At 43.4% G+C, this 12,827-nt stretch overlaps 2 long non-coding RNA genes across 2 annotated transcripts in view; one reads left to right on the forward strand and one right to left on the reverse strand.

Moving 5' to 3' along the window:
- Nucleotides 1-9,270: 9,270 nt before the first annotated feature.
- On the forward strand, nt 9,271-12,225 carry LOC116088069. The gene is made up of 3 exons (XR_004117755.1): nt 9,271-9,414; nt 11,812-11,962; nt 12,073-12,225. It is a non-coding gene; the product is annotated as an uncharacterized LOC116088069 (long non-coding RNA).
- Nucleotides 11,634-12,827, reverse strand: part of LOC116088070 — a 19,173-nt gene continuing 17,979 nt past the window's right edge. The window contains exon 2 of the long non-coding RNA XR_004117756.1: nt 11,634-12,176. This is a non-coding gene — a long non-coding RNA (uncharacterized LOC116088070). The remainder of the gene's footprint in view (nt 12,177-12,827) is intronic.

Below are 12,827 nucleotides of genomic sequence, written 5' to 3' on the forward strand. Positions count from 1 at the left end.
TAGCTCAAAGTCCTTACCTTAAAAGAGAAAGGTTTTTGGAAATCAATTCTTTTTTTTTTTTTTTTTTGGTTTTTCGAGACAGGGTTTCTCTGTGTAGCCCTGGCTGTCCTGGAACTCACTCTGTAGACCAGGCTGGCCTCGAACTCAGAAATCCACCTGTCTCTGCCTCCGAAGCGCTGGGATTAAAGGCGTGCGCCACCACCGCCCGGCTGGAAATCAATTCTTTACAAAGGCGATCAAGTTAAATAAAGTCTGTGCAGTGGAGTCTTCTTCGACATGACTGATGTCTTTATGAGAAGAGGAAATGTGGACACAGAGACAGATGCTCACAGAAGAAAGGTGAGGTAAAGAGAGAGGAAGCAAAGGCAGCCTTTTCAAGATCAGGAGAAAGGCTTGGAACAGATCCTTTCTCCACAGCCTTCAGGAGACAACCTGGATACAATCTCCCCAGGAGCTGGAGCACATGAACATCTGTGATGTGAGCCACTCACTGCATGGTACTTTGTTATGAAATCTCTCACCAATTACTTTATTGATGTGGAGTCAGAGCAAGGACTACCCCTGCATGAATTGACTATAAAGTGGTGCTGGTGTGGCCTCCTGCTCCATGACCAGAGCAGATGACCACCACCATCGACCACATTGCCTCTGTTCCTGTTCCCAGAGAGCTAGGGCTAGTGGTGCACCTATGCCTTGTGTTCTTTCTTAACTCTACCCTGCCTGCTCTGTGAACGTTGGTTAGCTCTGAGATCAAGATATGAGAGGACTATCTGGTTATTTTTAAATGAATTGTTTGTATTGTGTGCAGGTTCTTACAGTGGCCAGGAGAGGGCATCAGACCCCCTGGAGCTGGAGTTACAGGAGTTTGAGAGGCACCTGGCATTCTGATGTGCCCTTCCCCATTTGCTCCCTGACTGAATAAATGCTAGCAAGCATTGGAAATCTACCTTAAGTGTCACTTCATCAACATGTCCATCCCCAAAGGTATACAGCCCCAGTTCCGCTCCATTCTGTATAAAGAAGTGTTCTCCAGTGTGTCAGGAATGAATCTTTTCACGGCACCTATTTCTATCACTAGATAGAAGGCTTCACAAAAGATGTAGACCATTACAGTTTCAGCTTTGGATCCCAGAGACCTAGAAAATAAGAGGAATTCAGACCCTGAGTGCTGGAATGCTGAACATAAATAGAAACATGAAGATGTGGTAGAAAGATGCAAAGCACAAAGGAAGCAGGGTTGAAGCTGTGCACTACACACCCCAAGGCAGCCTTCTCTTTAGATGGTGTCCTACTTAGCGTTCTAGTGATGTTATAAAACGTGATGACCAAAAGCAATCTGGGGAGGAGAGGGTCTATTTGGATCACAGTCCATCACTGAGAAAAGTCAGGGCAGGAAGCTAGAAGCAGAGAGTAGATGAAGCAGAGGCCATGAGGAATGGGCCTTGCCGGCCTGCTCCCCACGGCTTGCTCAGTCTGCTTTATTCTATAGCTGAGGCCCACCTGTCCAGGGAGGTATCACCCTTACTAGGCTGCCCCCCCAGCAATCATTAACCAGTGTCCCACAGACTTGCTTAAAAGTCAGTCTCATGGACACATTTTCTCAACTGAGGTTTCCTCTTCCCAGATGACCCTGAGTTGTGTCAAGTCAACAAAAACTAAGCAGCAGAGATGTCCTGTTAAATAAACATGCTGTCTTTCCTAGCAACCATATACACTGTGGCCTTGTTTTCACAAAATTTATTTTTGTAAAAATTCTTATCGGTTTCTAACTGGGCTTTGTTTTGTGACTTTTCCTCATGAGAGGTCTGCAATGTTCATTCATCCCGGAAACGGTGCCAATGAGTGACCAAAGAAAGGATTTTACCAAAGTCTATGTTGACCCAATAACTTTATTGGGATTATCCACAGGGGTAGGAATGGCACATTAGCGGCCACAGCATTGAAAAGCTCGCCCCAGCATGGGTAATGACTCAGGAAAAGTGCATTCCTGCGAGACCCATGTCCAACATGCTGCAGCTGCACTGAAGAGAGTCCTACTCACCCGCCTCTGCCCAGCCCTGACTCCACCCCAACAACATCATCTTGGGAAGGAGCCTCGTGAATCTTGTAACTTTCCAAGCTGAGTCCTCTGAGCCACTCCCAATTCCCTCCAGGAAAGGAGGTTTCAATCTGGAGGAAAGAGTTACACTAAGTCTTGAAAAGGTGATTTCATACTGGGGAAAGTTCCAGAACGTGCGTGTCCTGCCTGGTACTTCTGGGGCCATTGAGTCCCAAGATATCAATATCCATTGATGGCATGGTTTCATGTGAAATTAACATTTTAAACAGGATAGAAGTGCAAGAGGATAGTTTCTGCTCTTTTTTTAATAATGACTAAACACATGTTCAGGGTTTTGAAAGTCAGGCTCTGTAGCTCGTACAGTGTGAAAACCATAGAGTAGTTAGTCGGGCTTTGTAATGAAGCTTGGCAAAATATAATGCAGAGATTACAAGGGAAAGCACATTTATTTTTGGCACTTGACAGTCTAGGCCTGGTGAGTTTCTTATCCTGACTCCTATTAAGCAAGATGAGAAAACGCCTAAATATAGGATCTTAAGAATGAAACTCCAGATGGGATAACAAACGTTGGTTTCATGATGTTAAAAGCAATGCAAAGACCAGAAAAGAAAGTGCTTGACACCATGAGACCACAAAGGCGGTTAGCTGGCCTTGATGTTTTGCTGCCAAGCAACTGGGGAAATGAGTGATTTCCACTGTGGCTCAAAGCTGCAGATTCTCCTATGACTCATCCATAAGAAAGCTCGGAATGAGGAAGGGCTTGGAGCCTCATGGCCTCTCTCTGTTAACCCATCAATGGAAAGCCAGGCTGCACTTCACCAGGAGTTTTGAGGGTCAGTTTTATTGGAACACTCTGAGGTTTGAGTTAAAGTGATTTCTTCTTTTATTTAAAATATGTATATATAATTGCAATTTTTTATGTACACACCTGTAGCCATAACACCTTCAGACCAATTCTTATTCTCCGATCTGCAGGCTAATGTAAACACTACCACCTTAACTTTGGGGAACAGTGAACAGAGATTTTTTTTCTCCTCTGTCTGAGTTATACAGGGTCAAACGAAGAGATATATGCAAACAGCCTAGCTCAATGTCTCACACATACTCATTTTCCCACAGTAGCAGCTAATGAAGGTATGCTATTATTAGTATTAATAATATGCATTGGGTAGATAGTTGGCTAGAAGTCAGAAGAGCCAAAGGTATGCAAAGTGGCTCAAAGAGTCTTTATGCAAAGTGGCTAGCCACTGTAAATCTGTGTTTACTTACCTATTACTTAATCTACTTTCACTTCTTTCTAACTTTCTAACTTGAGCCCTTTTAACCTTGTGAATGTAGTGATCAACACTGAGGGTGCTTGTAGCTCCATGCCCCAAGCTTCTTCATTTTTCCTGATGTTATCTTCAGTCAGAGCAGGTGGTCTGTCTGGCCTTCTGTGAAGTAAGGAGAGCTCTGAAATGGCCGGCTCCGTGTGGGTGCATAGATGCCTTGCAAAGCCACAAACCAAAAGATGTTTGCTGCAATGGTTTCCAAACCCAGGAATAGAGTGACTAAGAAGTCCTTTAGTAAAAGCTAGTTCTCAGAGAAATCTCAGACTTGCCTGAGTCAGTTAGCAAGAGATACGATTTCACTTTCGGTGAGAAAGCTGGAGACTTTGTCCTGTAAACCTGATGGAATTTAGTCATTTCAACTTGGAAATAGAAAACTTTTACTTGAAAAAGTAAAACTCCCCACACTAGCTTTAGGTAAGGGCAGATGGTCATGTCAGTATAATTACTGTCCCTTGCATCAGTAGGGCTTGCTCCCCTTCAAATCCTTTGTCAGACATTTTGCCAAGTCTTCTCACAACTGTGGCACAGGCAGGTGGGGCAGCTCCCAGAATGCAGCCACTGCTTAAAGAAGAAAGCTGGTCTCCAGAGGCCATGTGACTCTTGCTTGGGTCAAACATATTGTCTTATGCACTCCACCAGGGACATGTGAGCCCTGTGCTCTATGGGCTCCCACACACCTCTCAATCCCTTGGATCTATCTGAATAGCAACAATTCTGCCTTCTCCATTAGTTGCCTTGGAAGCTGGTAAAAATATTTTGGCATCTCCGTCTGATAAAACTAATAGAATTTTACAAAAAAAGATGCAGCTTCTCAGGGAGGGCTGCTAGCTAAAGGGGGAGGGAGGGAGGGCTCTATCAAGGGGTCCTATTATAACCCTTACTAACTGAGCACTTTCAAGGGAGCTGTTACATGATAAACACTCCACCATAACAAAGGCCCCTGGAAAGGGTCATGTCCAATTCAAAAGCACTACCTCTTAGAACACTTCATGGAGACATTTGTTTGATTAAGTGAATGCTACAAGAGATGCAGGTTGGTGAAGCAGAATAAAGATCATGCTTGGCTTGTGGCATGGATTTTGCTCAGCCCTCTCTGCTGTTAGGAAATGTGTCATGTGATGCTCCTTGCTTGGGTTGGGAAGGAAAGCATGTCCTGTGGAGGCTCTAACTAAGATCTCTTGGAACATTGTGTAGGCTTACCTACCACAATGACAAGGAAATACACACAGACAATGTTTGGCTGGATAACCACAGGGGTTCCGTCTAGGAAACCAGAAATATCTTTTCCTTCTCCTAGGACGCAGTCACTGAGCATGCCCAGGATTTCCTTTTGCTTCCAACAGGTGCTAAGTCCCCTCTTTCTTTCTTTTCCCACAGTAAAATCACCTTGTCATGTGCCAGTCTATGCCCATAATCTGTACACTGAGAGAGAGAGAGCTACAATGAAATCAAACAGTTCTACTAGACCCCAGGAGATGTGGCAGGTAGTGAGGTCCAGAACGGACAAAATGAGGCACGCACGTAGAAGGATGCTCCTGTCAGAAGCAGGCCTAATAGAGCCCTAAAGATATGGAGAAATATGGCTGCAAAAGTCCCTTAAGATTGGGCTGACTCCAGCATAGAAGGAAGTCCTCAGTCTGGAGTTGTTCCCTTATTGTTTCCATCTGTCCTACTGGGCGGTGTCTGGTTAACCAAAATCTAAAGACAGACAAATGAGAAACTTATGGATAAACAGGGAATGATACATTGCTGTTAGAGCCCCAGACAGAACTAAAGAGAGCAACAACATCCACTGAGCAAGCACTACAGTTGCCAGGAACAGTCCTTGTATGCATCTCTGCAGCCCAGGCACTTCTTTACTATTGGCACTTCATAACTTGGTTAGTTGACTCAAATGTAGACGTGTGAGAAGAAAATGAGGCAGCATATGCAAACCGAGATTCCTGCCAAGCTCCGCTTACTCTAGGCACTCAAGAAGGTTTTAGGTTGAAGAGAGAGAGAGAGACTTGTAATTGGAGTTGAGATCACCCCATTGTGTCCCAAGCATACTCTGCAGTTTCTTACTCCCAACTAGTCTGTGAGACATTGGAAATCATAGAAGACAAATTTACAGAGGAAGGAAATCAAAAGGATTCCTAGGGAGGTTCCTATATACACACTCAAGTGCATGTGTGAGCACACACACACACACACACACACACACACATACACACACATTGTACCTCCAGTGGCCTCCCCTCTGTTGACCATGAAGTAGAGGGCAAGATCTCCTTGCAGGTCAACATCTACTGCAAGGGCTGCCCAGAATAGACTTGACTGCTCATCACCTCATCAAATTACAGTACCACATTTCAATCTCTGTCCATCACCTGCCTAGCCACACCTCGGCTCCACCCCACTCTCCTCTTTCCTTCTCTCCTGACCTCTCTGTGGATTAGCTCCCTGGGCAGGCTCAGTTTGTACTTCCCAAACAAGAATCCCATCTCCTCCCTCACACTCTGTGAAGGTCCCTTTGATTTCCTCCTCTGATCTTCGCAGGATGCACTGTGCCTGCTGTCTTTCAGGTTGTTAAGAAAGAATGTCAAATGAGGACAGCTGACACCAGGAAAGCAGTTGTCATGTCACGGGTACACAGAGGACAACTTTTAGCCTCTAAGGCTTGCACTTGTTCCCAGTGCTGCTGCTTGGGTTGGCACTTGGCTTCTGGACTCCCACTTTTGTTATTTGCATGACAACAACAATAATGTCTTCCTCAAAGTGCTGGGAGAAGTTAAGGAGGCAATGGTATAAAACACTCAGCAGGTGGCAGCTACTGAAAAAGTTCTAGCTATTATTACTATCATCATTACTATCATCGTTATGATGTGACTTGTTACTCAGCATTCCGTGACACAGATCTTCCCTTGTTTTTCTGCCCCCCACAACACCATTTAAAGTCTTTTTTTTTTTTCAAAATATAGATTGCCTCGGTAACCTTTATGAGTAGGTGTGATCAGCCCAGCTTGTAAGGAGAAGACAAAGTCATAGATAGGTTATGTAACTTTCCAAGGTCAGGACATTTTGAAGGAAAGCAACTGGGATGAACGCATTCTCCCTGTTTCCCACAGTAAACAGCTGCAGGTGCTTCTAGACCACTTTCTTTGCTAGGGGCAGCACAGACACATGCCACAAAGTGGGAAGAGCCAAATGTGACAATATGCAGTCACACAGGCAGTTACAGAATAATAGAGCAAAGTACGTAAGTAAACAGCCAGAGTCTTTGTGGGGAGGACTGGGCACAATATTCCAGAGCTCATAACTTTTCTACTACCATAGAGTTGCTAAGTTTAAGCTAAACAAGCACTGCCTTCTACTCCCTGGACACACTGAAGGACAGAGAGAGTGATGAGGATAGAGGCAATGGAATCAATCAAAGAGACTGTGTAAAGGTAGACAGCCATCTTAGGGCGGGTTTCAGAAAAAGCTCATAGAGATGAAGAGAAAAGACACCTAAGATGTGGGACTAGCCTGGGCAAAGGCATTTGGGCTAAAGGTCAAAGGCTTTATGGTATGGATGAGCATCAGTAAGTATGGGACTAGATCAGGAAGCCCCTAGAGGGTGATGCTGAAGTCAAAAGGCAGCCATCACAGGGGCAGGTAAATATTAGAGTTCTTTTGGGTGGTGGCATGGATGTGGAAGGTTGAGAGGACAAAAACCAGAGGGTCAATCTTAGCCTATCTCACGTGTGTGTAGAGAACAAAGGTCAATATGGAGTGCCTTCCTTTAAGTTTTTTCTCATCAAGCCTGGTTCTTACCCTGCATTCCTTGTGTAGTTCACCTCTCTGTAGGAACATTCTGCATTGTGATTCTGTTTATCTGCACTGTTAGCTGAGGAAGTGGGCACCTCTCAGAAGTCTAAACCAAAGGTGGGCACAAGTCCCTATGCCTCTAACTTTCCTCTAATCTGATTGGCTTCTCCATCATTTCCACACCCTCCTCCTCCAAGGAACCTAAGCATGACTCAAAGGTAACACATTAGTTACTTTGGCATTCTTATGACCCATGGCAGTTTGAATAGGAATGGCCCCCATAGGGTCTATATTTGTATTCTTAATCATCAGGGAACAGCACTGTGTGGGAAGGATTAGGAGGTGTGCCTTGCTGAAGGAAGTGTGTCACTGTGTGTGGGCTTTGAGATTTCAAAAGCCCATGCAAGGCCTAACACCCCCCAACCCCGTCAGTGGATTAGGATGTAGCTCTCAGCTACTGCTCTAGCACCATGTGTACTGTTGTTCCCGCTGTGCTCCCCTCCATACTAAAAGAGTAACCCTCTGAAACTGTAAGCAAGTACATGCTTTCCTTCATAAGAGTTGCCTTGGTCATGGTGTCTCTTCATAGCAATAGAATAGTTACAAAGACAAGACCCAATAGAAACAACCTGAGGAAAGGTTAAAGGTTGCCTCATACTTTCAGGTTTTTTTACTTTACTTTTTTATTGTTTGATGTGTGTGTGTGTGTGTGTGTGTTTACGTGTGTATGCATGTGAATGTGTGCATGTATGTGCTTGTGGAAAACAAAGGTCAATATGGAGTCCTTCCTCTAATAATCTCAATTTTTTATAATGTCTCTTACTAAGCCTGAATCTTACCATTTTGGCTAGAATGACAAGCCAGTGAGTCCAAAGGACTTGTCTGTTCCTTACCCTAAGCACTGGGGTTACAGATGTAAACAGCCACACCAGGTTTTTTACGTGAATTCAGATTTGTCATGCTTACACAGCAAGCACTTTACCCACTGAGCCATCCCTGGAGCCTGTTTTTGTTTTTTGTTTTTTTTTGTTTTTTGGGTTTTTTTTGTTTTTTTGAGTCAAGATTTTACCACATAACCCTGATTGGCCTGAAACTTGCTAAGATGATCCAGGCTGGCCTAGAACTTGTGCTAATATCTTTGCTTCTGCCTCCCAAGCGCCAGGATTACAAGCATGAACCACCATGGCCCGTGTGACTCGGTTTCGGAAGGTTTTAGTTTGTCATGGCAAGGAAGACATGGTAGAGCTTACAGCAGTGGGAATGTGTGATAGAGGCCCTTTGCATCAAGGCAAAACAGGGAGCAGAGCGTGGGTCAGAAATTAGGGGTCAATCTGAAACTTTCAAGTGACCTACTTCTATTTGCTAGGACCAACCTTAGTTTCACAGCTTCCCAAAATGAGTACACCAAGCTGGGGCACAAGCATTCAAAACATAAGTCTATGGGACATTTCAGATTCAAATTATAACTTTACCCAAACATGTTTCATGCCCCTTGGTTCATGCCCCACGGTTCACTGCTTGTGATTTTATGTATTATTCCCTTTGCAGAAGAATTACAATTTTGCTATCATGTTCTTAGTTTTTCCACCTCAGAGCTTGTGGTAAACTATATACAAGGATTTCAAAGCTATTCTTGGAAACTCAAAAAGTAAATTAAATGCATCATAAATTACTTTGGGCTTCCTGTCTATGTTTTCAGATTGCTATTGGGTACATCATTCACAATATATAGAATGCCTAAAGAATTTCTGACTGTGTGCAGTGGAGAAATTCTAGAACAGAATTTAAATTCTAGCACAATGTTCCAAAGAAATCTGTGTTTGATATTTTTCTGTTGCTCACCAACTTGAAGTAGTTTGACCATATATTACTAAAAGTTGTATTAAAAAGTACAACAAAGCTTTTATTTAACTAGAGTAGGGTCTTTAAACCCACAATTTCTGGTGAAAAATTAAGAAAACAGATTTTAACCAGTGCAGCTCTTAATTATGTGTTCGGCTTCAAGTCAGAGAAACCCTGACTGAACTGATTTAAGCAATAATAACTGCTTCATATAACAGCACACCTGGGACTCAAGGTCTTAGGGTTTAGTGTTTCTGTGACATCCAGGACACAAGTTGTTTACATCTTACTATGACATCATTGAAAGGCTGATTTTTATCAGCAGATACTTCCTAGGTTGCAAGAAGGGGCCACCAGCTTGGGATCACCTCTTCATGCAGCCTGTCTGAAATGGTACATTTCTCAAGTCATCCTTTTTTGCTAAGGAAGCCATTCCCAGAAGCACCCTACCCCCATCCCCACGTCCTGCTTTTTGTTCTCAGTTCATTTTTTCCCAGAATCATTCTCTCTCTCTCTCTCTCTCTCTCTCTCTCTCTCTCTCTCTCTCTCTCTCTCTCTCTCTCTCTCTCTCTCCCTCTCTTTCTCTTTACATATGTGTGTGTGTGTATGTATTTGCATATATATGCAGACTAACTTAGAATAAAAAACATTTAATATTAACCTTCAGAAGGACTCTATCCTAAGATTTTGAAATCTGGAAAGACAAAGCATTGATTAGCAAGGAGTTTAAGAGTTTGGCTTGTTCGTATTTTGACCAGTAGGATCACCCTATCTACCCTTGATGTCTTCTCCCTGGATTTTGCTTTACATTTTTGACTAAACTTTCTTCCTCATATCAGGACTATATTCTACCTTTCTGATGACATGCAATGTTAAAAAACTTTCCACCTTACTGGATAAGATCGCAAGCATTAATTTTTCATTATTCTCCATTCTAAGATCCAAAGGTTTGAAAGAATGGCCTGAATTTATATTGGTTATGAAGATGTAGTTTGGTTGGTACAGTTTGGGCAAATCACCAGCATTCCTTGGCTGTGATGTACCTTTTAACAAGAAACGTAGAGTGCTGACAGCACTGCTGGCCACACTGCCTCCAGTTTTAATTTGCGTGGCTATTGGCCATGCTCACTTGGTTCCCTAAGAACCTGCAGAGTAAGGAACAAAACCTGCAACTACAGCCAGGGAGGTGACGCGACTCTTCTAAAGTCACACATCAAATCGTATGATTCTCAATTGTAGCTCAGTACAGTGTGATACACAGTCTGAAAAAATGAGTCTAAAAGTCCACCAAGAAAATGAACAAATGGAACTAGAAACCTCTCAGCAGAAAAACTACACCCAAGTCCAGGATCCACTGCTGCAGGGAGACCTCACCATCCTACAGTCTCCAAGGCCTGCAGAAGTTAAGCATTCAGGTTTCCAGCAACATCTATAAACAAGTGGGCCTCAAATCCAGGCTTTCTGGACTAAGATCCCTGAATATACTCTGCTGCTAAGGCAGCGGCTCCATTCTACTTTCTCTGGGGATGTAGACAAGAAGGGATCCCAGTCTTATACTGGAATATGGACCCATGCTATGCATCCTGCAAAGCCACCTTGGTCTCTTTGTGGGACCACAGGAAGTAATAAACCCATTTCCTTCCTGTGTGATCTTCCTAATACAGCTTTCTTTTCCCCAATAAAGTCTATTCTTTAACTAAGCCAGGATGAATTAACAATTATTTCAAATTGGAGGCAAAGTGCTCTAAAGGACCCAATTTGCCCACAGGACACACTGGATTCCTTCATGTGGACAGAGAAACAGTGACATTTAATCGTTCTCACATATGCTAAATTGCAAACCCAGCAATGAAGGAAAAAAACCTATAAGACACTTTTAGGGGCTAGGGAGATGGCTTAGCTGCTTTTGCAAAGGACCCTGGTTTAATTACCAGCACCCACATGATGGCTCACAACTCTCTGTAACTCCAGTTCCTGGGGATCTGATGCCTTCTTCAGTCCTCCGCAGGAATCATTCATGTTAGTAGTGCACAGACACACAGGCAAAGCATGCATACAAATAAATAAATAAATAAATAAATAAATAAACAACAAAATGTTTCACTCCTAGTTTAAATTATGTCTTAAATTTATGTACATGCAAAATGAATATTCCCTTTACCCCCTAAATCTATCTTCCCTAGATACTTTACTGAAAGTCCATTGTGTTCTTTGTATTGTAGCCTCTTCTTGGGTTGAACTCTTTGTGGGACAGGGAAGTGCTACACTGAGAGATAAGTGCTAATCTTCTGACTGACTATGTCCTTGGGCAATCTGCTGACTCTCCACTCTTAGGGTAAATTCTCACTTCCCAGAGGAGTCTTTTGGTTCTTTATATGCAGGTGCCTTACACATAACCTAGTCCCATCTCCTCCTTTTTAGGCAAGACTCAATGCTAGGGAGCTCCGAGATGAAGCTAGTAGGATGGGACCCTCATTCCCACATTTTAAAAATGTGGCACAATGACACATGCCTCTAATCCCAGCCATTAAGAGACCAAGGTAGGAGAATAAGTTCAGAGCTATCACAGGCTACAATGGACATGCCTCACCTAAACTCAAACAAAAAGGGTGTATATGCTTCAATTTATTAATAAATTATCATCCCTCTCACCAAGAGATGATCATGGCACTTTACCTCCTGGCATGTGAGTTTCTTCATGTGCATTGCTTTAGCAAACACGGCACAAACAGTGGCCTTGGAAAACTGTGCTCATTGGGTGTTGCCATCTTTTCTGTTTCTGGAACCCAGCAGTCAGTGAAAAGCCTGGCATCGCGTACCGATGATGTAGATACTTTCTCTGCACTGGAGGTCAACTACCAGGCATGTGGATGAAGCCCTCCAAGATCAGCCTGCTTCTGGCTGACCCACCCACTGCCTGAAGCTACCCAGCTGAGGCCAGGTATGACCCACAGCAGAATCACCAAGCTGAGCTCAGAACTGGCAGCTGATAGCCAGGGTCAGGAGTTTCTCAGTGAGTGCTGATTCAAATCACTCCGTTTTACACAACAGATGTGAGATCTATGAAACAAGTATCCATAATGGAAGGGTGTGATGAAGCAGAAGGTCCTCTTTCAATATTGTAGTTATGTAACTTGATGAGAAGATTCCAGTGCCTGCAACATGACAACATGTAAGCCAAATAAATCCTAGCTGAAGACCACATCTTCTTACCCATTCTTTCACACACAGAACCCAGAGACACATAATGATCAGAGGGAGCTATGACCGACTGTTGCACGCCCTCCTCACAATGGTTCTTCGCCATGCAGTGTACTGTTATCATGATGGTGGCTGAGTGCTTGAGATGCACACTATGTGTATTTCTCTTGCATGATTTCTATTCCATTTTGAGGAAGAGCTATATGCACTTTAAAAAGGGAGTTGTAATGTATGAATTATCTGTTGAAATCGTTTGCCAAGCTCACAGATAACCATAAAAAAATACAGCTGCTGTAATGCTAAAGGAAAGTGCCTTTGGACTACTTACTAGCCAGCACAATGCAATTTCCTTTCCGTCAGCTAAGATAGAGGCCTTGTGAGTGAGAAGCAATAATAGAAATGCCTGCAGACCCATAACTCTCACTGCTGAGGGGATGGCAAAGAAACAATAGCAGCAGCATGAGTTCCTAGTGGTTTTCTCTGGTGTTGGTGGCAAATGACAGTTTTCCATAAGGGTAATCCTTCAACATTAAAAAAGGTGTGTGTGGGTCTCTCTCTCTCTCTCTCTCTCTCTCTCTCTCTCTCTCTCTCTCTCTCTCTCTCTC

The sequence above is a fragment of the Mastomys coucha genome, unplaced genomic scaffold (assembly GCF_008632895.1).
Source record: "Mastomys coucha isolate ucsf_1 unplaced genomic scaffold, UCSF_Mcou_1 pScaffold14, whole genome shotgun sequence".
Lineage (NCBI taxonomy): Eukaryota > Metazoa > Chordata > Mammalia > Rodentia > Muridae > Mastomys > Mastomys coucha.